This window comes from Panulirus ornatus, chromosome 11 (assembly GCF_036320965.1).
Source record: "Panulirus ornatus isolate Po-2019 chromosome 11, ASM3632096v1, whole genome shotgun sequence".
NCBI classification, from domain to species: domain Eukaryota; kingdom Metazoa; phylum Arthropoda; class Malacostraca; order Decapoda; family Palinuridae; genus Panulirus; species Panulirus ornatus.
Window position 1 is genome coordinate 42324259 of NC_092234.1, and position 25089 is coordinate 42349347.

Below are 25089 nucleotides of genomic sequence, written 5' to 3' on the forward strand. Positions count from 1 at the left end.
GAGAGAGAGAGAGAGAGAGAGAGAGAGAGAGAGAGAGAGAGATTAAAAACACTTCTCTAGTGTTGCCCCGTCTCTCAACACTATATATCGGTACCATGTGTTTACTCCTATAAGCGTGTTATATATACACACACACTACGCTCTCCATGCCAAGTGTGTGTGTGTGTGTGTTTGTGTGTGTGTGTGTGTGTGTGTGTGTGTTATTACTGTTTGTGTGTTACGTAGAGAGGCTTGAGTTGTACCGTTGGGCTTAAACAAGTAGTGTTTGACTGGTAGAACTTTTTGCTGAACGGTGGACAGTCCCGCCTTACGAGGCAATTAAACAGATAAAGAATCTTGAGTCTTAAAAACGACACACAAAACGTTGCTTTTCTCAATCCGTCTATGTATAAACGGCCAGCAGAAATAAAGAAAACGGACAACAGAACTTAACAGCAAATGCAGGAAGGCAGGCCATCCACACTACCCCTTCTTCCTTCCTGTAAAATCACCAGACAATCTCGAATTATCATCTTCATCAAAGGCAGCACCAACTGAAGACCCATAGCTACACCCGTACAATGCATCTCCCCATTATGAGGTGAAGCCAGAGTCCAGCAGGACGCCTTCACTACCAGCAGATCCGCGCGCCATCATGTATATAGTATCATGTATTAATCGTCCTAATATCAGCGCTCACATTGTCGGTATTGCTATTTATCATCATTTTATACTACTAGTTCTACTACTATTCGACTGGATGGGTGTAGAAACTGCATCATAATACGTGTAAGGGTAGCAATCACGTACCACTACCTTCGTGTATCACTTTCTTAAGAGATCTGTACTTAAGACATGAGATCATTTCTCTCGTTAACATACTGGAGGCAACTTACGTACATTTAACCGCTGACATTACCAGATCTTGGTAAATAAGCGCCACGGATGTTTCAAAACACACATCCCCGACCGGACAAGATGCCTGACATTTGAAGTCCGTGACAAAATTATTACTTGGGGACCGGAAACGTACTCCAAAGCCATGCACAACACCGACACCTAAATATCAACCATGATCGTCTTGAAACCAGGAAATAGATGAGCGAGAAGCAAGTACAAGTGCATGTGTGAGGCAGGCTGGGCAGAGCCGCACTGAACCAGTACATGGAAGGTTCTCGGAACTCCATCGCCGCCGCCACCCGCGGCCAAGCCTCCAGTCTCCACTCTCTTGTTCCACCGGCATCACCACCACAACCCCACTGCCTTCACGCCACCGGCCGGCATCACCACCACAACCCACTGCCTTCACGCCACCGGCCGGCATCACCACCACAACCCCACTTCCTTCACGCCACCGGCCGGCATCACCACCACAACCCCACTGCCTTCACGCCACCGGCCGGCATCACCATCACAACCCCACTCCCTTCACGCCACCGGCCAGCATCACCATCACAACCCCACTCCCTTCACGCCACCGGCCAGCATCACCACCACAACCCCACTGCCTTCACGCCACCGGCCAGCATCACCACCACAACCCCACTTCCTTCACGCCACCGGCCGGCATCACCACCACAACCCCACTGCCTTCACGCCACCGGCCGGCATCACCATCACAACCCCACTCCCTTCACGCCACCGGCCAGCATCACCACCACAACCCCACTCCCTTCACGCCACCGGCCAGCATCACCACCACAACCCCACTGCCTTCACGTGACAGAAGGATCCACCTTAAATTTCCCTGTCATCGATGGGGGAGGGAGACATGGCGGTCTACCCAAATCTCTTCCCTGGTTTATCTTTCCTTCCCGAACTGGCCTGGGTGCTACCGTCCACCTAAGGCGTGTTCGCTACCGTGAACAGCAGATCAGGTGACTCGAGCACCTACCAATGGCAACCCAGTGTCATGAGTTAAAATGATATTGACAGTACAGTTCTTATAACTTCCTTGAAAGAAAAACTACTAATAACTGGCTATAAAAAAGGGATACATTAAGCCAATGATCATGCAGGCTGTTTCGGTATACTGAGGGCATCAGAAACAGTGACGAGGGTAGAGAAACAAAGAGGTAACTATGGAGAAATGTCTGCCAACATTTTCTTACTTGGCGCAGAGAAAAGTCGTGGAATTCGTGCGAGATAATTGTCCTTCCTAATCTTGAGCGCCAGGTTACTACATATCGTAGTCTTGACGTTGCTCTCAACGGCTTTTCATGACGTCATACCGTATCTTTACAGTTTTGTTCAAGAGTTATTTTTGCCTATTTCAATGTTAAATACCAACAGAAGAGAGTTTATTCGTTGCTACGTATAAAATATATTTTCCAAGTGCGGCTAACGTGCCTATTACTGAATACTGCAGCTTTTCCTAATCTTAATACCCTCAAATCACTTCTTAATTTCCTATTTATGGCGAAAACATCGTCCTAGACACCTAACACTGGCTCTGTTCCTCACAGACCAGGAACATCTTGCTAACAAACTCGAACTTTAACTTGTCTTTTTTTTCTGAAGAGCAAAAGGGAGAGAGAGAGAGAGAGAGAGAGAGAGAGAGAGAGAGAGAGAGAGAGAGAGAGAGAGAGAGAGAGAGAGAGAGAGAGAGAGAATCAGGGTCGAGACGCCCCAGTGAACCGTACATAATAAGGGTTACTTGCATTTGAATGCCGTACGGACTTTAAGCCTGCAGTACAACCTTGTTGCTCGTGTGTGTGTGTCTGCAGCAACGCTAGGCTGCTTACCAACGACTTTGAGTTACCGACGATTGTTTATACAAGTTACCAACGATTATTTATTGAAGTTACCTACGATTGTTTATATAAGTTACCAACGATTATTTATTGAAGTTACCGACGATTGCTTATACAAGTTACCAACGATTATTCACTGAAGTTACCGACGATTGTTTATACAAGTTACCAACGATTATTTATTGAAGTTACCGACGATTGTTTATATGTCACCAACGATTATTCATTGAAGTTACTGATAATTATCTAAGTTACAGACGATTGTTTATTTAAGTTCCTGTAACTGAACTGACAGTAATATCGCTCTGCCCGCCGATGTTCACACCTAACATCATCTCGATTGCCGATGTCTGTCACCTTCGATCGTTTTTACTTCCGATGTCTATACCTTTGATCATCTATACTGCCGATGTCTATACCTTTGATCATCTATACTGCCGATGTCTATACCTTGATCATCTACACTGCCGATGTCTATACCTTTGATAATCTACACTGCCGATGTCTACACTTTTGATAATCTACACTGCCGATGTCTATACCTTTGATCATCTACACTGCCGATGTCTATACCTTTGATCATCTATACTGCCGATGTCTATACCTTTGAACATCTACACTGCCGATGTCTATACCTTTGATCATCTATACTGCCTGAGTCGAGACTCTATACCTTTGATAATCTACTACTGCCGATGTCTATACCTTTGATCATCTACACTGCCGATGTCTATACCTTTGATCATCTATACTGCCGATGTCTATACCTTTGATCATCTATACTGCCGATGTCTATACCTTTGATAATCTATACTGCCGATGTCTATACCTTTGATCATCTACACTGCCGATGTCTATACCTTTGATCATCTATACTGCCGATGTCTATACCTTTGATAATCTATACTGCCGATGTCTATACCTTTGATCATCTACACTGCCGATGTCTATACCTTTGATCATCGTGTAGTACACTGCCGATGTCTATAGCTTTGATCATCTACACTGCCGATGTCTATATCTTTGATCATACACTGCCGATGTCTATAGCTTTGATCATCTATACTGCCGATGTCTATACCTTTGATCATCTACACTGCCGATGTCTATACCTTTGATCATCTACACTGCCGATGTGGATGCCTTCGAACTTCTCTCCATCAAAAATCAATAAGCCACTCGTGTGTCATTTAATCTACCAGTTCACACCTGTTGCACGCCTCAAGGACTTCGAATCCCCAAACTTCAGTGTTATCTGGTTCGTCTGTCTGTCTCCCGACCACCACAGTTTTTTCTTCGTTTCGCCGACTGCTCTCCTAATTCAGCAAATTCCATATCTTTCTTCGGCTGTATAAACTCCTGCTAAGAGGCTGTGACATCTCTCACCCGCAGACCGAGATCCTGTAATTTGGGGATATCAAAGTTTACCTGAGGGAATCGTTGAATTCCTCCCATACAGATGGTGGGGACACCGAAGCCCTCATCTTCTCCATTTTCAATGATCTTGAGCAAATTATCTCCCATGCCAGCCATATTCCAGACCGCTGTGGCCACTTTCCTAATTTTCTGGATCTGTTTTTTCACTTTTAAACCTCTAAAAAAGCTGACTGGAATGCCGAAAATTCGTTTCTGACTTTCCTTGGGTAAATTAGTGATGCTTTTGTCTTCGATAAACTCAGAACAGAGGTTATTCTTGCGGGAGTGGAAGCAATTATCCCCTCTTCATCCAATCCATGGTTCAACCGTTCCTGTTCTGAGGCCATTCAGGCAAGGGATCAGGCATATCGGGCTTGGAAAAACTCTCCTTCCTCCGACTCCCATTTAGCAATTATCCCCGCCCATAATCACAGCAAGTACGTTAACCGTGAGGCAAAGTGTTCCTTTATTCAAAGGAAGTGTGTCATTTCTCCTTGTCATCCACTGACATATCTTTCTGGTCTTTAGCTAAGGCATCGCCAACAACTTCTGTCGCTCTACCTGTCCTTCACTTTTCCGTTCTGACGGTACTACAGGTGTCTCTCCCGAAGGCAAAGTAGACATAGCAACTCTCTTTGGTTGCCGTGTCTCCTCTAACTCCTTGATGCTCCTCTTACTAATCCTAAGCCACCTCCCGTAATATCTCTCCGAAATGTCCGAAAACCGCTTCTCTCTCTGACATAGCAAGGATAATGGTCCTGATGGAATCCATCCCCGTTTGCTGAAAATGTACCTCTGAACTTACATCTGTGCTTGCTCGTCTGTTCCTTCTTGGAAGCATGAAGTGGTACAACACTTGCATCTGTGCTTGTTCGTTTGTTCCTTCTTGGAAGCATGAAGTGATACAACACTTGCATCTGTGCTTGCTCGTCTGTTCCTTCTTGGAAGCATGAAGTGGTACAACCCATCCCTAAAGAAGGGTGACCAATCTAACCCCTTTTGCCATCGTCCTGTTGTTTTGACATCTACCAATTCCAAAGTCTTTGAATCCATCCTCAACTCCTATATCCTCAGACATCATCTAATCACCAGTATGACTTCCGCAAGGCGAGATCCACTAGCGATATTCTTTCCCAACTTACTGATGTCTGGTCATCATCCCTGAAAGATTTTGGGAATCCTACGTAGCTGCCCTTGACACATCCAAAGCTTTTAATATAGAATGGCATTAAGGTCTCATCTCAAGGCTTCCCTCAGTTTGCTCCCTCATATTTAGCTGCTTCTGTGGTTGCTCATGGATCACCTTTCCCCCCCTTTCTCCATCGATGGCGGTGTCCCTCAAGGTTCTGTCCTGTCTCCCACATTTTTTCCCATCTTCGATCTCTTCTCACTCGATCTGCATCTCGTCGTGACACAATTCCCTCAGTAAACTCAGACAGGATATCTCAGTGGGTGAGACGATTTCTGGTTAAGTTATTGTATTGTCAATACCTCCAAGACCCAGTTTCTACTCATCTCTCTGTCGAAACTTCCTCACGACTCTCGTCTTTCCTTTGACGGTTCTGTAATTCCACCTCTTGACTCAATTACCACACTTGGGATCTACTGTAACATCCTCTCTCTTGGAAACTCCACGTTACGGAAATTGCTAAGTCTACCTCTGTGAAACTGGCAGCCCTGTTTAGATGTCGAAATTTCTTTTCTACCAAACAGTTGCTCGGTTTATACAAAGGACTGATGTGTCCTTGTATGGAGTCCTGCTCTCACATGTGGGGTCGTTCTAGCTCTGCATCCTTACTTGACAAAGTCGAAAGCGGTCCGACTTATAAACTCTCCTAGGCTCACCCCCTTGTGTAGGGCAAGCGGGTTAATGTTGGTTCACTTTCCCTCTCCTATAGGCATTTCTTTGGTTTTGCTTCCGAGAGCTGACTGCTTGTGTGCCCCCTCCCTTACCTCTTTATTTTTCCCTTTCAATAACCTCTTTATATTTCAATTAAGGCCCGGCCTCGATGTGGACTTCCGTCCGTGACTGGAGCCGCCAACAAGAGAAAAAAAAAAATAAGTTCGTCTAAGTCGGCTAGTGGCAGTACCAGTCCAACTTCTGTTGCAGCCTGAACTCCGTTACTTAATCTTTAGGTTGGCCGAGACGCCACAGGCATCTGAATGCGATATTGAGGACTATCTCATTAAAACCAGCTGGGTTAACTGAGGACCGATTACCGGTAATCATAATCAATGTCCATATATATCAGCATTCTATTCAATTAAACCCTCGTGAAAAAAATGTACTTCTCAGTAAGTGGCCATCAAATCAGTCTTGAGAAAAAAAAAGTCTAACATATGGCTTATGCAAATGGCAACACGAGTCAAATTTAAGGTCGAAACCTCTTACATCCAACCATAAGATTAAGTACAAGAAAATGCGGGAAAGGGAGAGTCATTCCCCGGAGTTTGGTTATTGAAGTGTTCAAAAATGTTTCACAAAAGTGCAGGTGTCTTGCCCCAGACCAACCGTGGGTAGGGAGGGGAGGTGCCGGGGACGGCAGCGGGGGAGACAACAGCGTCTGACAACAGTGTAGGGTAGGGTAAGGAGGTGATGGGGAAGGCGGCAGGGTGCAGAGGGGCGACACAGCCTTCTAGACTCCTCCCCCTTCCCCCGCTCTTACCATACAGAGGTCTCCCATTTCCACAAGATAGTTCTCTTTTTCTTTCTTTTTTCCTCAATGTTGGAAAACACTTCAAAGGATTTGTAAGCAATCAACGTATCTAATTCTGAGAGAGAAAACATGAAAACTTGCATATTTTTCTTCTTGACCCAAAACACAGCGTAGTATATGCTTGACACATCACGTGAGAAACAATGAAACGATCATCTGCGTTGCAGTCAGCCGTCCATACTACTGCAGTACAGGATCATGTAGATCCAGTCACTTCATTCGTCATGGCAGGAAACACCAGCTACTAGAAACATGAAAAATAAAAGTACGTGTAAGAAGGTCGCTTACAACTAAAACCCTCGAGTACTAAGACTCATCCGTGGATACTATGAACGGTCATCGCACTGCGAACATCGTCCTCATAAGACTGTCATTGCACTAAAGTGCGCTAGGTTATCGCCCTCCAGCGGCTTGGGTTGTCCGACTCAGTGGGTTGGGGTGTCGTCCTGAAGGGGTCGGGGTGTCGTCCAGAAGGGGTCGGGGTGTCGTCCACAAAGGGTCGGGTCGTTGTGATTAAGGGGATGATTAGTCGTACTCAAGGGGGGTGGGGCGTCGTTCTCAAAAGGTCATTGTGACCAAGCAGCTTCCAAAGACACCAGATATCCCGGAATGGTATCTAAAACTGCGCAAAAGCTGTGGAATCCGAAGATACTTCTGTTTCAGGAGAACAACACACTGACTCATGCGCAGTGTCGTCCCCACACTACAGAGGAGAAAATCAATCCCACGTGCTGACAACTTTAGGTAATGCGACGTACGTAGACCTGAAATATAAAACAAAAATATTCACATCGATGACAGTAATCAACATGTATTCCTTACAACCTTACTTCGGTACACAAATTACTTTGTGTATAATGAAACGAGTCAAAGACGCATTACCACAAGGCAACAAGTGTGATCTACAGGAGTGACAAAACTGGGAGCAGCCAGTAAATTATGTCACGAGTGACGACGCCTCACAGGGGCTGCCGGGGCTGAGGAGTGGTAGGTAGGGTGCAGCCGCCACCTCTCTCACCCACTGGTAGGTGGTGTGTGGTTCTGCGAACCAAGAGGCGCCCGCCCTACCGTGTCGGCCACGGTACAGTTCGTGTTCGCTGACACCTCAAATCCACACCCACACAAGAGGATAATACTCCTCCTTCACCACCTGAACATAACTTTCACAACGCTAGGTTTGAAACTGCTACCTAAACCGTACTCATTTAAGGTGATGATATTACCAATGTACAACTTGACCATTGCTCCGAAAGTAAGACGACATAAGAAAACCTTTTTCCAATTATTGAACTACAACCTGAAACGACCCTGTGCAAGAGCTCGACGACCAGATACGACCCTGCCCCAGAGTACGACAACCTACAACGACCGTCTCCCAACAAAATGAACGCTAAAGGTTTTGTACACAAGTCTTTAAAAATCTTTGATTTCCTGCACGACGCCTGACAGATGCCCACCGCGAACAAACAAAACAACCAACGAAGGCAGATCAAAGCGGACTAAATCTAACTAAACATACTACGAACGTTATCATAAGACTAAATGAACCTCAACGAAAATCTATGAACATCCACATATCACTTTGGGATTCATTTTCTATGCCTTGTTCTCATTTTCTTTTTCAATAAGACTTAATGATCACTTTGTATTTTTCAATAAGACTTACTGATCACTTTCTATTTTTCAATTTCAAGCAATTTGTTTCTCCATTTCAAACTGTCAATAATTATTTAGTTGCAATCTTCCTTTTTCCCGCTCTGGACTCTGATAAATTATAACGGGAGAAGAGTTTCCGAAACGTCATTTACGCAACAGATAACGTTCACCAGTCTGTCTACGTCTTTTCAAATAAATGAACATTACATTTTATGTACAATATATATATATATATATATATATATATATATATATATATATATATATATATATCCCTGGGATAGGGTAAAAAGAATACTTCCCACGTATTCCCTACGTGATATAAAAGGCGACTAATGGGAGAGGGAGCAGGTGGGGGAATGGAAATCCTTCCCTCCATTTTCACTTTTCTAGAAGGAACAGAGTAGGGGGCCAAGTGAGGATTTTTCCCTCTAAGGCTCAGTCATCTGTTCTTTGACGCAACCTCACTAAAGCGGGAAATGGAATGATATATATTGTTACGAACATGTGTGTGTGTGCCCACATGTTCGTCTATATATGTATGTGTGTGTGACTGCTGGTTGTGGTGTAAGTGATATTCTATGGCAGGACGACCGAGGGGAGAGCCGGACCATTGGGCCTGCTGCGTTCCCACACCTCTGGAGATTCCAGATGGCCACGCCGCCGGTTAGCCACAACACTTGGACCTTTCATCCGAGGCACCAGGTCAAGTTGGGAGGTCAGCCTACGGCCTCCTGTACACCGTCGTCGCTGTCAGGACAAGAGGAGGTTGAGCTTTAGGCAAGATGTGGGACGGACTTAGGATCCTTTAACCAACCAGCTGTTTCACGGATAGCCCCTTCTCCAATCACCGCCGGACCTGTGGCCCTCCAGCCAAGTAGGAGTGGCACTTAGGAGCCACACTCCTCCAAACACAACTGGACCTTAGGCACATAACCAATCAAGGGTAGCATTGTAGGGTAACAGGGAGGACGAAAATCGTTCTTACCAGTAATTAAAACCTCTGACACCCGCTGAGCCTGGATTCCTTCTCTAGCCCAGCGAGGTAAGTGGTCTTCCCTCTGTCCCAAAGACCGTAACCCGAGTGAAGTGCGCGATATAGATTCTACAGTGTTGTACTGCCTCTGTCATTTAATTTCGAGTGTCATAGAGTATTGTAACTTGTCACAGAAGTGTCTAACAATAAGTGTATCTTGAATCATGTTATCGAAGATAAATTGTCCTAGAGGAAAGAGATCTCCTGGTTTGAAATCTTACCTGGAATGTTATTAAACTCATGTTCAGTGTTAACGTAAATGATTTGTGCCTGATTTATGTTCGTCAGTTTGTACTCTTTAGCTTTCATTACAAGCAGTTTTGATGCTGGTGTTTGATTTAATCCCATGACTTTAAGATAGTGTTATCATATGTTGTGTAACGTAACAAATCTTACGTCCTTGCAAAGACAAGGATCAGCATAGTATTTGTAACATAAAGAAAATTAGCGACCTCGCCCGAATAAGTATAGAGTTCGTAACAATATATATATATATATATATATATATATATATATATATATATATATATATATTCTTGTGTGTGTGTGTGTGTGTGTGTGTGTGTGTGTGTGTGTGTGTGTGTGTGTGTGTGTCTGAATAGAGATCGTTATCTGCGAGGGTAAAAATGGGTATGTTTGAAGGAACAAAGGTTCCAACAATATTATATGGTTGCAAGGCATGCGCTACAGATAGGGTTGGTCGGAGGAGGGTGCATGTGTTCGAAATGAAATGTTTGGGGACAATATGTGGTGTGAGGTGGTTTGATCGAGTAAGTAATGAAAGGGTAAGAGAAATGTGTGGAAATAAAAAGAGTGTGGTTGAGAGAGCAGAAGGTGTGTTGAAAGTATTTGCATATATGGAGAGAACGAATGAGGAAAAGTTGACAAAGAGGATATATGTGTTAGAAGTGGAGGGAAAAAAAGAAAACGGGGAGATTAAATCGCAGATGGAAGGATGGAGTGATAGAGATTTTGAGCGATCGGGACTTGAACACAGGTAGGGTGAAGGCGTGTACAAGCTTTACATCCTTGATAAAATCTTCTTACTGCTTCTAGCAGCTTTCCTCCCACACCGTGTATTCTTAAAACATTCCACAACACCTATAAATGCCACATATAAATCAATCAGTTTTTCTATGCATTTCTCTTATAATCTTGAGGCAAACACCTGATCCACACATCCTCTACCACTTCTAAAACCAGGGGTCGACGTGCTGTCAATGGACTGAACCAGGGTATATGAAGCGTCCGGGGTAAACAGCGGAAAGGCCAGTGGGACCTGGATGTGGATAGGGAGCTGTGGTTTCGATGCATCACACATGACAGCTAGGATTGTGAACGAATGCGGCCTTTCTTCGTCTATTCCTGGCGCTACCTCGCAAACGCGAGATAAGGCATATAAATATATAAAGTCTTTGCTTGCACTTTTAACTGCCAGAAACCAATTTCCCTCGTCGTGAAAATGTCGTGGCGAGGCGGTGCGCGCCGGCGGGCACCTGGTAGCTTTGAGGAGCGCCGTCTGCAGCCCGTCTTGCCAGACATGTCAACTGCCTCCAACAGCCGGGCAGGTGCGATCAAAGCCTTATGTCTTCCACTACATTTACAAACAAGTATTTTCTTGGTAATTACTGTCAGCATTCAAGTCAGCTCTAGAGTCTCGTTCCGTCAACACTGCTGTATTGTGGACAGACATAGCAGGAAGATTAAGAGTAATCTGCTTGAAGAAATATACAAAACGTAACGTAAACACCATAATATTTCACACCGAAGACTAATTATCATCCAACGCACAAGACATGCAAAGTATCAGATGAGTCTCTGTTGGTGTTTGATGCTGTTTTCTTTACCTCTCGTTGGCTAGGATGTGTACACAGCATCTTTATAGCGTGTGTGTGTGTGTGTGTGTGTGTGTGTGTGTGTGTGTGTGTGTGTGTGTGTGTGTGATGAATATTTACATAGTGTCACGCCCTCATCCGAGGTGATTGGCTGGAGGAGGAGGCCTAAGGTCCGGCCCTCATAGAGTCTCACAGCCCAGCCCTGCATCATCTCTGATGACACAACCAGGATGGGAAGGTCACCTTTCCCAGGCATGACCTCGTGGATGACCCCGGGTCACTTGACAATGTAACATGAGAATAATTCGCGGACGATTGTGACATGCGCACTAACATGACCACCTGGCGTGAGCCGTGTGAAATCCCAGGTACACGTGGGACCCGTCGAAGAATCCCTTGGGACCTCCCACGTCACCACGTAGCTCACCTAAACCTACAACTCCCTATACACAGACACAACGACCACGCAGGTGCGTTACAATATCCGGGTGAAAGAATATCTTCCGTTTATTCCAGAACCATCGAGGGCCGGGTCCAGTCATCACTAATACATGACCGGGTCCTGCCTGCCCGACACATAACAACGAGGGCGATAGGACAATATTTTTGGGGAGGGTTCGAGGATCACGTCTGTCACGTTCCACCGGGAGCTAAACTCTCATGATGGCTCTCTCTCTCTCTCTCTCTCTCTCTCTCTCTCTCTCTCTCTCTCTCTCTCTCTCTCTCTCTGACATGAACTCACATGAAAAGTAACGGGAAGCGAGAGATGGAAAATTGCATGACTCGCCTCCCTTGCAACTTGCAAGTAATTGTTACCGGCCATTATTGCTCGCTAGGCTCCCCCCCCCCCCCACAACCTCACCATCTTGGCGCAGCTACGACCCAACCCTCAAGATTAGCACATTTCCCTCCCTACTACTTCATAAATATAGCCTTGCTCGCTGTTTCCCGCGGTAGCTTTGCAGCGCCAGGAACAGGCGAAAGAAGAGCCTCATTCGCTCTCATTTCTTCCCTAGCTATCACGCGTTAATGGAGCGAAACCATCCCCTTCATCCACAGCCACGCCCCCACACACCTCTCCATGGTTTCTCCTGACTGCTTCACTGGTTCATTTGCCTAGACAGCATGTCAGCCCCAGTATAGCATATCGCTCAGGTATTGACCTACCCATGGCGGGCTAGCTCACCTCAACATGACATCATGGATTCTGCTCAAGACCGGATTCATTCCAGATACTGTCCATAAAGTCCACATCTGGACCAGCATCAAAACCCGCTAGGGATCGTTCCAGTTTTTTTGCGCTGCCCCACCAGCGAACAACGGTCAACGTGCCGGACACATCCTTATGAAATGAACTGGCCTCCTCTGGCGAGTGTGGAATCCAGACCAGCGATGCTATTCTAAAACATATGTGAATTACAACTGCAGAGAACCAATACATCAATGTTATTAACAATCACCGAAGATAAAAAAAATTCTTTTACACACACACACACACACACACACACACACACTGGCGTACGTGGTGCAATGGTTAGAGCTGATATCACCACGGTCCCCCCCCCCCCCCCCCACGTCGGACCCGCAAGGCTTCGAATTCTGAACGCGGCAGTCGGTCCACATCCAACCTCGGCCCAACTCCAACCTAGGTGTCCATCATTTCCCTTGCGGGTGGTAAACAATGGGTCCCTGACTTGGGCTGGGTTGCGTCTGAGTGTTTATACATACAAAGGAATAAAAGACACGGTACATATATACAAGGTTAAGAGACGGGGCAACACGAGTGTTGTATAGCACGTGGCTGGAGAGGTGTACTGCCATGGGAGCGGCAAAAGACAAATATTGTGGCTGTCTTTAAGAAAGGAGATTACGACACTGCGCTGGACTACAAACCGATCAGCGAAAGATGATCAAAAAGGCAAATGGACTGCTGCTTGGACAGACAACCCGGACATGGGATAAAATCGTGTGTAAAAAGAGATGAACTTCATTTTAGACACGAGAGATGAAAGGGTGGACTGCGTGCGTTCCTACACTGCCGAGAGCGTTTGACACTGTCCCACACGAGGAGATGGTAAAGCAGTTGGACCTCCGGCCAGGAATAAGAAGGAGACTCCTTTAGTGTATGGGCAATCATCTTGGTCCAAGGGATCAGATGGGCGTATACCCACGCCTCACTCACGCACGTAGTGAGATTCATCAATTAACGGTACTTTCTTAAAATTCAAAAAGCAGTTGTGAGTATAGAAACTCAGATATCAAGAACAACAGAAGTGACGTTGAGTTCAAATTCTTTTATAATTTGTATCATCATGACTTTAATTGTAAGTTTGCAGTAAGAATTACGGTGTTAAACTAAGGAAACCCGGCATCGTCCATAGCAGGTCCCCTATAGGACTAAATAAGCTGTCATATGTAATATTTGTGGAGTTCGTGAGAAAATACAGGAAGAAAAAGTGACAATTAAAGACAATGAAAATGCATCAAGTGAAGGAAAACGAAGAAGTCAGTTTAGTGGAGGAATTACCCGAGAAACTGAACTAACTGCCTTGGTCATACAGCAAACTGCATCCCATATCACGCAGAAAACAGACGAGGTCAGTGTTGGGTCAGTTAGAACCTGATCAACACAGGGACAGCTTTCAGTGTGGCTTGCCTTGTCACAATAGGATGTGTTTAGTGTATCAGGCTCGTTTCCTACAGGGGTAACGAGCCAATAACATGCACACTTGGACGGAAACACGCCCGGAATCCCGTGAAGTTGAGAGCATATCTTAAAGACAAGTGTAACCAGCTGATGCTCTCTTACGTGAACGTTCAACACCAGAGACAAAGCAGAGTCGCCACCAGTCAGCATTATGCTGCGCAGAAGGAATCACTGTGTACAGCTCGATATGAACTTAGTTTAAGTGCATTTCCCAACAGTTCCTCTCATTTACCCTCAAGTTCTATAATGTAATAGCTATCTCACTTGTGTTCAGGGATAGCATGTCAAAGCACATTTACCCCTGTGGGGGTGACTGCGCATGCCTCTGTTTTTTTGCACATATAATGGATTTCTTTGCACCAGTTCTTTCTTCCATCACACTGGTGAAGGCAGGTGTTCTACTTATGATCAGCCGGTGTGTTAGGATGGATGCCACGTTACTTCCACCACTGTTGTGAGATTATATGTTACATGCCTTTCCCTAGTCTACAGGAAAGCGAGTGGTCACGGTAGAGTGGGCAGTCCTGCTGCTTAATCGGGTTATTCAAGGTCATGATTACGGGGTTTTCCTACAGCCATGGCTTAAGACACCCCCATGGCAATCTTGACTGATCACCAACACTTCTAACCAACCGTCAATGTGGTGTCTCTGTGTCCTCTTATTACTCTCTCATCATTTTTTCATATATATCATTAAACATGGAGCAATAATTAAGCTAAGGCGTTAATTCAGCTGCTTAGCACGTGACAAAGACAATTTTCTTACTTTACTAACGATTATTCTAATGCAAAGACGCAACAAACTGCGTCTTTGTTAATATCGGCAAAATATTTATCTATCATGACGCCACCCACCAGTTGTCCATCAACCTAGACACTATGTCTGTCAATTTTCATCCCGCGCAGCACGATGGTACGACCCTTGTGAGCACGGCGGTACGACCTTTGCGTAAGATGACCTGGCCTCTGACCTGGCCTTTATGAGTTAGTTCCGTTCACGGTTTATGCCGTCGGGCTCAAGGATCGTACCGTCGAGTTCCAGCTGCTGAGTTGCTCGACCAAGCTGTTAGAGGTCGCTACCCGCAGGCCCACGTCCCTAACACAACCCCGGCTGGTCTAATAAATTCTGTAAATACTTAATGCAGGTCTTCTTTAATTTCTTTACTGTACATCCCAAAACGTGTTTGGTGACTGCAGAAAATGTGTAACGTTAATGTATGCGCTACACTTTCATCATAACTACAACATTGTACACTTGCTGAGCCAGTGAGCAACACCATCGCCATTACTACATCAAGTACACTTGATAGACTAAAAATTCTGATCAGGTGCAACGGCAGCCAAACAAATCAGATCAATATTCCGAACAGGTTCGAAGGTTACAGAACACCTGAGGATGGTGGTAGTAGCTTTATTTGATAGCACCATGGTCACAACAGCTTCACAATAACCCGGAATAAAGTTATAAACAAACACAACAGTTCTCAACCCGGATCAATGTTCAAAAAAAGAGGAAAACTGGTGAACACCGGAATTATATTACGTACTTCACGTGAGGGTCCCGGACACAGCGGGAAAAAGTTAGTAATAAGTAGCAGCACTTCTTTACTTCTCTCATCATGTAGTAATAATCATAAACATGAAAATACAAGCGTTGGCTCGTAGCCGACGAGACATATACAACGCAAAGCATATATTTGTTGCTACCTCACAGCGTGTCTCAAGTTCTATATTCAGCGCACAGACTTCTAGTACTCTTCACACTCAAGCACCACTCATGTAACTCCCTTAACCTTTATCCTTCCATCACACAACCATTAAATATTTATGCCTCTACTGTGACTACGTAAAACCATAACACCCACATACAAAGACCAATATACCTCACTGTGCGAACAGAAGATATTTTTGGTGAACCCCATCATCTTAACACCTTTATACTTTTACAAAAACCTTAAACCTCTATCTTACCCCTGATACCTTTATACCTCCATTATACACATTCTTTGTATGACTAGAGCTACAATTTAGGACAGCATGTCTTCTTCAAAGCCAGAAATTGAACAAAGAACCCTCGACATGACCTCGAAACAGACGACGATTGAACGCAATCACACGAGCAGTCAGTCTTACGTGTAGCCACTAGACTCGGGGCAACTGTCATGTCACATGAATATCATGACCCGCCAGTCATCATACTCATCACTTAAGCTTGTGCTACGCTATAGCAGTTAGTGGTCTTGGGGTATAATTCGGCCATATTAGCCTACAAAATAGGCTACAAATTATGGTTTCATAATCAATGCATTTTTTTCAAAGCCTTTCAAATCCATCTGAACATTACTCAGCGCATCTACTGAAACAAAATATAGTTTTACTGGTTTTAATGATTTCATGGTTTAACCATGAGAGAGAGAGAGAGAGAGAGAGAGAGAGAGAGAGAGAGAGAGAGAGAGAGAGAGAGAGAGAGAGAGAGAGAGAGAGAATACAAAGCAACTTGCACGTTAATATGGTATCATACCAAATACGTAGAATCCAATCTCGCGTGTACTGCACACCGTAATTTTGAAGGAGGATGTCATATCATCAGACATCAACAGACTCCGCCCTTTCTCAACCTCTCGTCTTACAAAAGTTCTGCTGAAGACTGGCGGGTTAATCACAAAATAAGATGTTCTGACCATACTGGACGGGTAACATGTTCCCTGGCTCTGGGAGGTACAATGCTAACCTGTACCATGGTGACGCAATGCTCAGCATGGTGCTAAGCATGTCCAGTGTGTCCACGGTGATGCTGTGCTAGATACGCTGCTAGCTAGGCGTGTCAACTGTGTCTACGGTGATAATGTGCTAGGATTGATGCAAGCTAGGTATGTCCACTGAATCCACAGTTAGGTATGTGCTAGCTAGGCGTGTCAAGTGTATCCACGGTGTAGCTGTGCTAGGCTTGGTTTTAGGCATATTTTATGCTGTCTCAGCTTGATGCTAGCTAGGCGTGCCTAGTGTATCGAAGGTAGATGCTCTGCTAGGTTTGCTACTAGGCATATGTGTCCAACTTGGTGACGCTTTTCATCGGCATGGGGCTAGGCATGTTCAGTGCATCATGGGTGATGCTTTGAATAAACTTTAATCATCGTCTCCGCAATACTCTCTTGAGGTAGATCCAAACCGTAAAAAAAAAAAATCATAATAAGTTTCCCAATAGGAAAAGAAAATGATGAATCCTAGAATGCTCTAGGTCGATGTCATTTTCGACCAAGTTCTGTTAAAACAGATTTGTTCTGCAATCAATGTGGTTACCTCCATCTAGTATTTAGAATTTTATACATCACTGTTATCCAAAGTTCACAAGAACACTCCAGTCCTTGCCACTGTGCAGACCATGAACCTGCCGACACATCTTACTAAACAATATTCTCAACACGACCGGAAACGTAGCATGAACAGATAAGTAATCAGTTGATTCCTTCATCTTGTGTTCGACGTACGTCCACTGAGGGAACCAAAGTATATTGTGCGGTGTATATACAAAAATATTTTACCTGGTATCAATATACGTCAACACAAGACTGTACTCAAGCAACGGGGATCGAAAATGAGAGAGGGAGGGCAAGCAAAGCAAAGCCAACAACTCTGGTGACGTGAATAATATTTGTTTGCATACACAACCGAAGGACAACTGGAGAGGAACACTCGCACATCTGGTAGACGGACACACACATTCACTGTGGAGGAAGGGTAGGGAATGCTTGCTAACCGTGGGATGTGTCCACGGGCGTCACATCCAACACGGAACCGACAGCCAACATGCTTATATATATGTATATATATTGTTACGAACATGTGTGTGTGTGCCCACATGTTCGTCTATTTATGTATGTGTGTGTGACTTCTGGTTGTGGTGTAAGTGATATTTTATGGCAGGACGACCGAGGGGAGAGCCGGACCATTAGGCACTGCTGCGTTCCCACACCTCTGGAGATTCCAGATGGCCGCGCCGCCAGTGAACCACAACACTTGGACCTTTCATCCGAGGCACCAGGTCAAGTTGGGAGGTCAGCCTACGGCCTCCTGTACACCGTCGTCGCTGTCAAGACAAGAGGAGGTTGAGCTTTAGGCAAGATGTGGGACGGACTTAGGATCCTTCAACCAACCAGCTGTTTCACGGATAGCCCCTTCTCCAATCACCGCCGGACCTGTGGCCCTCCAGCCAAGTAGGAGTGGCACTTAGCAGCCACACTCCTCCAAACACAACTGGACCTTAGGCACATAACCAATCAAGGGTAGCATTGTAGGGTAACAGGGCGGACGAAAATCGTTCTTACCTGTAATAAAAACCTCTGACACCCGCTGAGCCTCGTTTCCTTCTCTAGCCCAGCGAGGTAAGTGGTCTTCCCTCTGTCCCAAAGCCCGTAACCCGAGTGAAGTGCGCAATATAGACTCTACGGTGTTGTACTGCCTCTGTCATTTAATTTCGAGTGTTATAGAGTATTGTAACTTGTCACAGAAGTGTCTCACAATAAGTGTATCTTGAATCATGTTATTGAAGATAAATTGTCATAAAGGAAAGAGATCTCCTGGTTTGAAATCTTACCTGGAATGTTAAACTCATGTTCAGTGTTAACGTAAATGATTTGTGCCTGATTCATGTGTTTGTCATTTTGTACTCTTTAGTTTTCATTACAAGCAGTTGTAATGCTGGTGTCTGATTTAATCCCATGACTTTAAGATAGTGTTATCATGTGTTGTGTAACGTAACAAATTTAACGTCCTTGCAAAGTCAAGGATCAGTAGAGTATTTGTAACACATAAAATTGGCGACCTCGCCCGAATAAGTATAGAGTACGTAACAATATTTATTTATCTATATTCATTTTCCTTTGTCGCTGTCTCCCGCGTTAGCGAGGTAGCGCAAGGAAACAGACGAAAGAATGGCCCAACCCACCCACATAAACATGTATATACATACACGGCCACACACGAAAATATACATACCTATACATCTCAACGCATACATATATATACAAACAGAGACATATACAATTAGAATTATGGAGGAAGTGGGGGGAAAACTAGCTCCTTAAAGATGGCCAGGTCGTAGTTGTTAGGAAAGACATATATAAGGGGTACGGAGCACCAAAGCTTACTCAAGAAAGCCTCCATCACAGCGGCCCACCACCGACGTCCTACCGAACCAAAATGTAATCATGTGACGCAACAACTTGCTGAATATATCAGTGGGCAAATGGAAGGCTGGGGCACACAAGGAGATAGCTCTAGGCCGCAATAAACGAAGAAATATCTACAGACTTGGGAGAGTGAACCAGCACTCCGGCGAGGGGCAAGTGGGTCGAGGGAGAGCCGAGTCGGAGCGGTTGGGATTCGATTCTGTATGTATGGCGAGAATCTCCCCAAATATATGGAAGGACCAATCCTTTGTATAACCGGAGCAGCATTTCAAACTGCAATTTAGGGCATATGAGCACGACTCCCAGTTTCTTAAAAGTAGACTTAGAAATATGAGTAATCTGCGGTTTTCAAGATAGGTCAGATGATGACATGTTTAATTGTACTGAATGGTGGAATTAAAAATCCATGAAAACAGAGAGGAAGCTTTTGAAGACTAACAGAAACAGACGGGCAGAATTTGGATTTGATATATTAACCAGGTTCTGTCTGCCCCCGTTGGGAAAGCCTATCCAAGTGCGCGTTTATAAGAAGCTACAACCAGACGAGAAGGAGATCCAGCGAGAGAAGATGGAGCAGTTTGAGGAAAGAGGAACACTGTAGAATGGAGAGAACCCTGAGGTACATCGATCTTAAGAAAAAGAAACTGATTCATTAACAATTACGGAGACAAATCACCCAATATATATATATATATATATATATATATATATATATATATATATATATATATATATATATATATTTTTTTTTTTTTTTTTTTTTTTTTTTTTTTTTTTTTTTTTTTTTTATACTTTGTCGCTGTCTCCCGCGTTTGCGAGGTAGCGCAAGGAAACAGACGAAAGAAATGGCCCAACCCCCCCCCCCCCATACACATGTACATACACACGTCCACACACGCAAATATACATACCTACACAGCTTTCCATGGTTTACCCCAGACGCTTCACATGCCTTGCTTCGATCCACTGACAGCACGTCAACCCCTGTATACCACATGACTCCAATTCACTCTATTTCTTGCCCTCCTTTCACCCTCCTGCATGTTCAGGCCCCGATCACACAAAATCTTTTTCACTCCATCTTTCCACCTCCAATTTGGTCTCCCTCTTCTCCTCGTTCCCTCCACCTCCGACACATATATCCTCTTGGTCAATCTCTCCTCACTCATTCTCTCCATGTGCCCAAACCATTTCAAAACACCCTCTTCTGCTCTCTCAACCACGCTCTTTTTATTTCCACACATCTCTCTCACCCTTACGTTACTTACTCGATCAAACCACCTCACACCACACATTGTCCTCAAACATCTCATTTCCAGCACATCCATCCTCCTGCGCACATCTCTATCCATAGCCCACGCCTCGCAACCATACAACATTGTTGGAACCACTATTCCCTCAAACATACCCATTTTTGCTTTCCGAGATAATGTTCTCGACTTCCACACATTTTTCAAGGCTCCCAAAATTTTCGCCCCCTCCCCCACCCTATGATCCACTTCCGCTTCCATGGTTCCATCCGCTGACAGATCCACTCCCAAATATCTAAAACACTTCACTTCCTCCAGTTTTTCTCCATTCAAACTCACCTCCCAATTGACTTGACCCTCAACCCTACTGTACCTAATAACCTTGCTCTTATTCACATTTACTCTCAACTTTCTTCTTCCACACACTTTACCAAACTCAGTCACCAGCTTCTGCAGTTTCTCACATGAATCAGCCACCAGCGCTGTATCATCAGCGAACAACAACTGACTCACTTCCCAAGCTCTCTCATCCCCAACAGACTTCATACTTGCCCCTCTTTCCAGGACTCTTGCATTTACCTCCCTTACAACCCCATCCATAAACAAATTAAACAACCATGGAGACATCACACACCCCTGCCGCAAACCTACATTCACTGAGAACCAATCACTTTCCTCTCTTCCTACACGTACACATGCCTTACATCCTCGATAAAAACTTTTCACTGCTTCTAACAACTTGCCTCCCACACCATATATTCTTAATACCTTCCACAGAGCATCTCTATCAACTCTATCATATGCCTTCTCCAGATCCATAAATGCTACATACAAATCCATTTGCTTTTCTAAGTATTTCTCACATACATTCTTCAAAGCAAACACCTGATCCACACATCCTCTACCACTTCTGAAACCGCACTGCTCTTCCCCAATCTGATGCTCTGTACATGCCTTCACCCTCTCAATCAATACCCTCCCATATAATTTACCAGGAATACTCAACAAACTTATACCTCTGTAATTTGAGCACTCACTCTTATCCCCTTTGCCTTTGTACAATGGCACTATGCACGCATTCCGCCAATCCTCAGGCACCTCACCATGAGTCATACATACATTAAATAACCTTACCAACCAGTCAACAATACAGTCACCCCCTTTCTTAATAAATTCCACTGCAATACCATCCAAACCTGCTGCCTTGCCGGCTTTCATCTTCCGCAAAGCTTTTACTACCTCTTCTCTGTTTACCAAATCATTTTCCCTAACCCTCTCACTTTGCACACCACCTCGACCAAAACACCCTATATATATCTATATATTATATTTTTTTTATTATACTTTGTCGCTGTCTCCCGCGTTTGCGAGGTAGCGCAAGGAAACAGACGAAAGAAATGGCCCAACCCCCCCCCCATACACATGTATATACATACGTCCACACACGCAAATATACATACCTACACAATTTTGCGCGTGATCAAGATATGCCTATGAGTCCACGAGGAAAATGAAACACGAAAAGTTCCCAAGTGCACTTTCGTGTAATAATCACATCATCAGGGGAGACACAAGAGAGGAATACAACAGTCAGTTGATATACATCGAAGAGACGAAGCTAGGACGCCATTTGGTAAACATGTGATTGTCCAAATCATATGGACAATCACATGTTTACCAAATGGCGTCCTAGCTTCGTCTCTTCGATGTATATCAACTGACTTATATTCCTCTCTTGTGTCTCCCCTGATGATGTGATTATTACACGAAAGTGCACTTGGGAACTTTTCGTGTTTCATTTTCCTCGTGGACTCATAGGAATATATATATATATATATATATATATATATATATATATATATATATATATATATATATATATGAGGAAACGAAGCTCCATTCTTCCCACCATTCATAAGAATAAATCAAATAATTTCTTATGGTGTATAATGATATCTCAACAAGTTGAGGACCTCAGCTTGAAGCTGCGAGAATGTCATGACAAAAGGTTGGAGATTCAAGGTCCTTGAGACGTACTGATAAAGTGAATAAGTACAAATCCCACCTCTTAAAAGAAATCGTGAGTGAAGATTATATTAGATGTGAGAGGAGTTGGCAAGAACATCATCAGACAGCAGTCTCCGCGAGAAGTAACAAGTCAGATGGCGTTTAACAGAAGACTAGTTTCTGGTAACACAACAGATGTTGGTCATATTAATGGAAAGTCAGACTTATTAGAGATAACTAAATACTTCTTTGAATAAAAAACATCTCATGTAATATCAATCAAACATTGTAAACACATTTCATATCTTACGGAAAACGGAATTTCCCTAACCGTAAACAGAGTACAACTTACATCTTCCGCTTGCATATCTTTTATTTTCCTACTGTAATCATTCTTGAGACATTTGAATATGTAAGCATGAGAGGTAAAGCTGTTGAGAAGGTTTATCTCCTACAGCAATAACTAAGGGCTGAGAAGTTCTTAAATCTCAACAACCTTGGCTATTTCCTACGTGATCTGGACCCACTAAAGCTACATTTCCCATCTCGAATGCTTCAGAAACATTTCTGGCAAAGTACGCACGGTGTACACCCAGCACTGCTACATAGTGACTACCACATCACTTACGCTGACACTAATAAGACGGATTAACGACTTATTTAATTAGTATGAAGCGTGGCAAGACATGGCTTACGTAATCATTATTTGGACACTTCGTTCAGAGGTACGAGAGTAAAATGACACAACAATGCATGGCTAGACGCGTACCCTCATCTCTCGTCACTTTACGTCTTACATTTTGGAACTTTAAACGACTCTTTAACTCTTGATGGCCAGTATAAGTGATGGCCTTAATAAAGGCAGGCCCAATTTAATGAGGAATATGACTATCACGAGAGAGAGAGAGAGAGAGAGAGAGAGAGAGAGAGAGAGAGAGAGAGAGAGAGAGAGAGTGAGAACGGGTTATGCCTTATCAAATTCAAGAATTATTACTACTGGACAGTACCAATTAATAGGGATAAACAGGCATGTGGAACACCCCACTCCCTCTTTCAGTTCATTACAACCACAGGAAAACGGAAGATCCAAAAAAAAAAAAACACTAAACAAACATAAACACATCATACACCCCGACACAGCAAACCTTGACAACTGACCACAATCACGCTAGACACACCAGCGCACAACACAACAGTAGACAAACTTGTGTTGACGGGCTTCTCTCGTACAGTGACACCCTAATCCATGTATCATTGTGGACGAGGACAGAAATCAATAATCTATCTTATTCGTTTGCGTTAACCTGGACAAATCGCAACTCTTCAGCTTGGCGGTCAGGTTTCATGTAGGTTACAGGAGCAGGTAACGTTCATAATTTCCCTAAAAATAAAGCCATCGCCATAAACCATCATCCAATGCCTCTACAACACAACCATACTGAAATAATAACCTACAGTAAAACAAAAACAAACAATAGTGTTACCAAAGTCTCTCATGGACTAAGGAACGTAAAGGCTATCAATATCAACTGATATATTTCATGGTAATCTTAATAAGATGAAAATGTTAAGAGGTTTTGACGGGTTCAACAGCTGATTAAACTGCAGCAGTAAACTAGGCGCGCGTATTAATTCACATCAACCCTAAATATATCAACGCAATAATCATTACTCAATCGCAAAGCGATAAACTTACCTTCTTGAATAGCTGTCACAGTCGGTGAGGTCAGTAGTGTTACTGACTACCCCGGGGCAGGAACTATCCCCCATGCACTCCCTTGGTCCTTCCAGGTCCCTCCACCACACCAACGTTCCCGGATTGCGTCATCAGCACAAATCCATTTCCCCTCGCATCTCTCCTTCACCACACGTCCACACAAGGTAATACACAATCGTTAACGAATTACTAAATTCCACTGAACCAGCACCATCCGACGGATACATGCCACATGGCCTAACTACGATAACTAACTCGGGTTCATATAAGGAAGCATGGTTCACGAACCATCACCACCAACCGCGTGGACGGCACCGCACCGAGTGACAACACTTGGCTGGCTACCTCCAAGGCTGGAAAAAGTTCTTACTTACTGATACATTAACAAACTCTGCCAAACGTATGATTAATTTCTAGACCATCTATTCCAATAAAATCCTGATCTAAAGTTAAACATTAGTGGACTAAATGTCATTTATATCTAGATTTGATAATAATGATATACATATATGGCAAAGAACTCTTCAAATGCGCAAGAATCTTTCCACAGTATCAAAAGCCAAAAATAAAAGCTTATTCAAGTTCTTGAGATGAACTTGTTTAATGATACACAACTCAAATAGTATATTTTCTTTTAAGCACAATAAACAATGCGTGGATAATATCTAATGTTAAAACTTTATTACCATCGGTTTCAAGGTAATATTGTTGAGGAAACTTTTAAAGTTACTTATTATACATGCATTAATTTCACTATCGCCTTAGACACATTTGATCAACATCAAGAAACAGTTACTGTGAAAGAATGAAAATAGAAAAAAACAATG

The 25089-nt window shown here is 43.9% G+C and overlaps 1 protein-coding gene across 5 annotated transcripts in view; it reads right to left on the bottom strand.

The window, feature by feature from the left end:
• The window catches only part of LOC139751425 (bestrophin-4-like), a 140182-nt gene extending 115594 nt beyond the window's left edge, over positions 1 to 24588 (bottom strand). For 3 of the 5 annotated variants that reach the window (XM_071666827.1, XM_071666825.1, XM_071666832.1), the window contains exon 1: positions 24242 to 24581. The gene's annotated coding sequence lies outside the window, so the exon portion shown is untranslated. Of the gene's footprint in view, positions 1 to 24241 lie in introns of all 5 variants that reach the window. The other 2 variants (XM_071666828.1, XM_071666826.1) reach the window with 2 other exon arrangements.
• Positions 24589 to 25089: the final 501 nt, after the last annotated feature.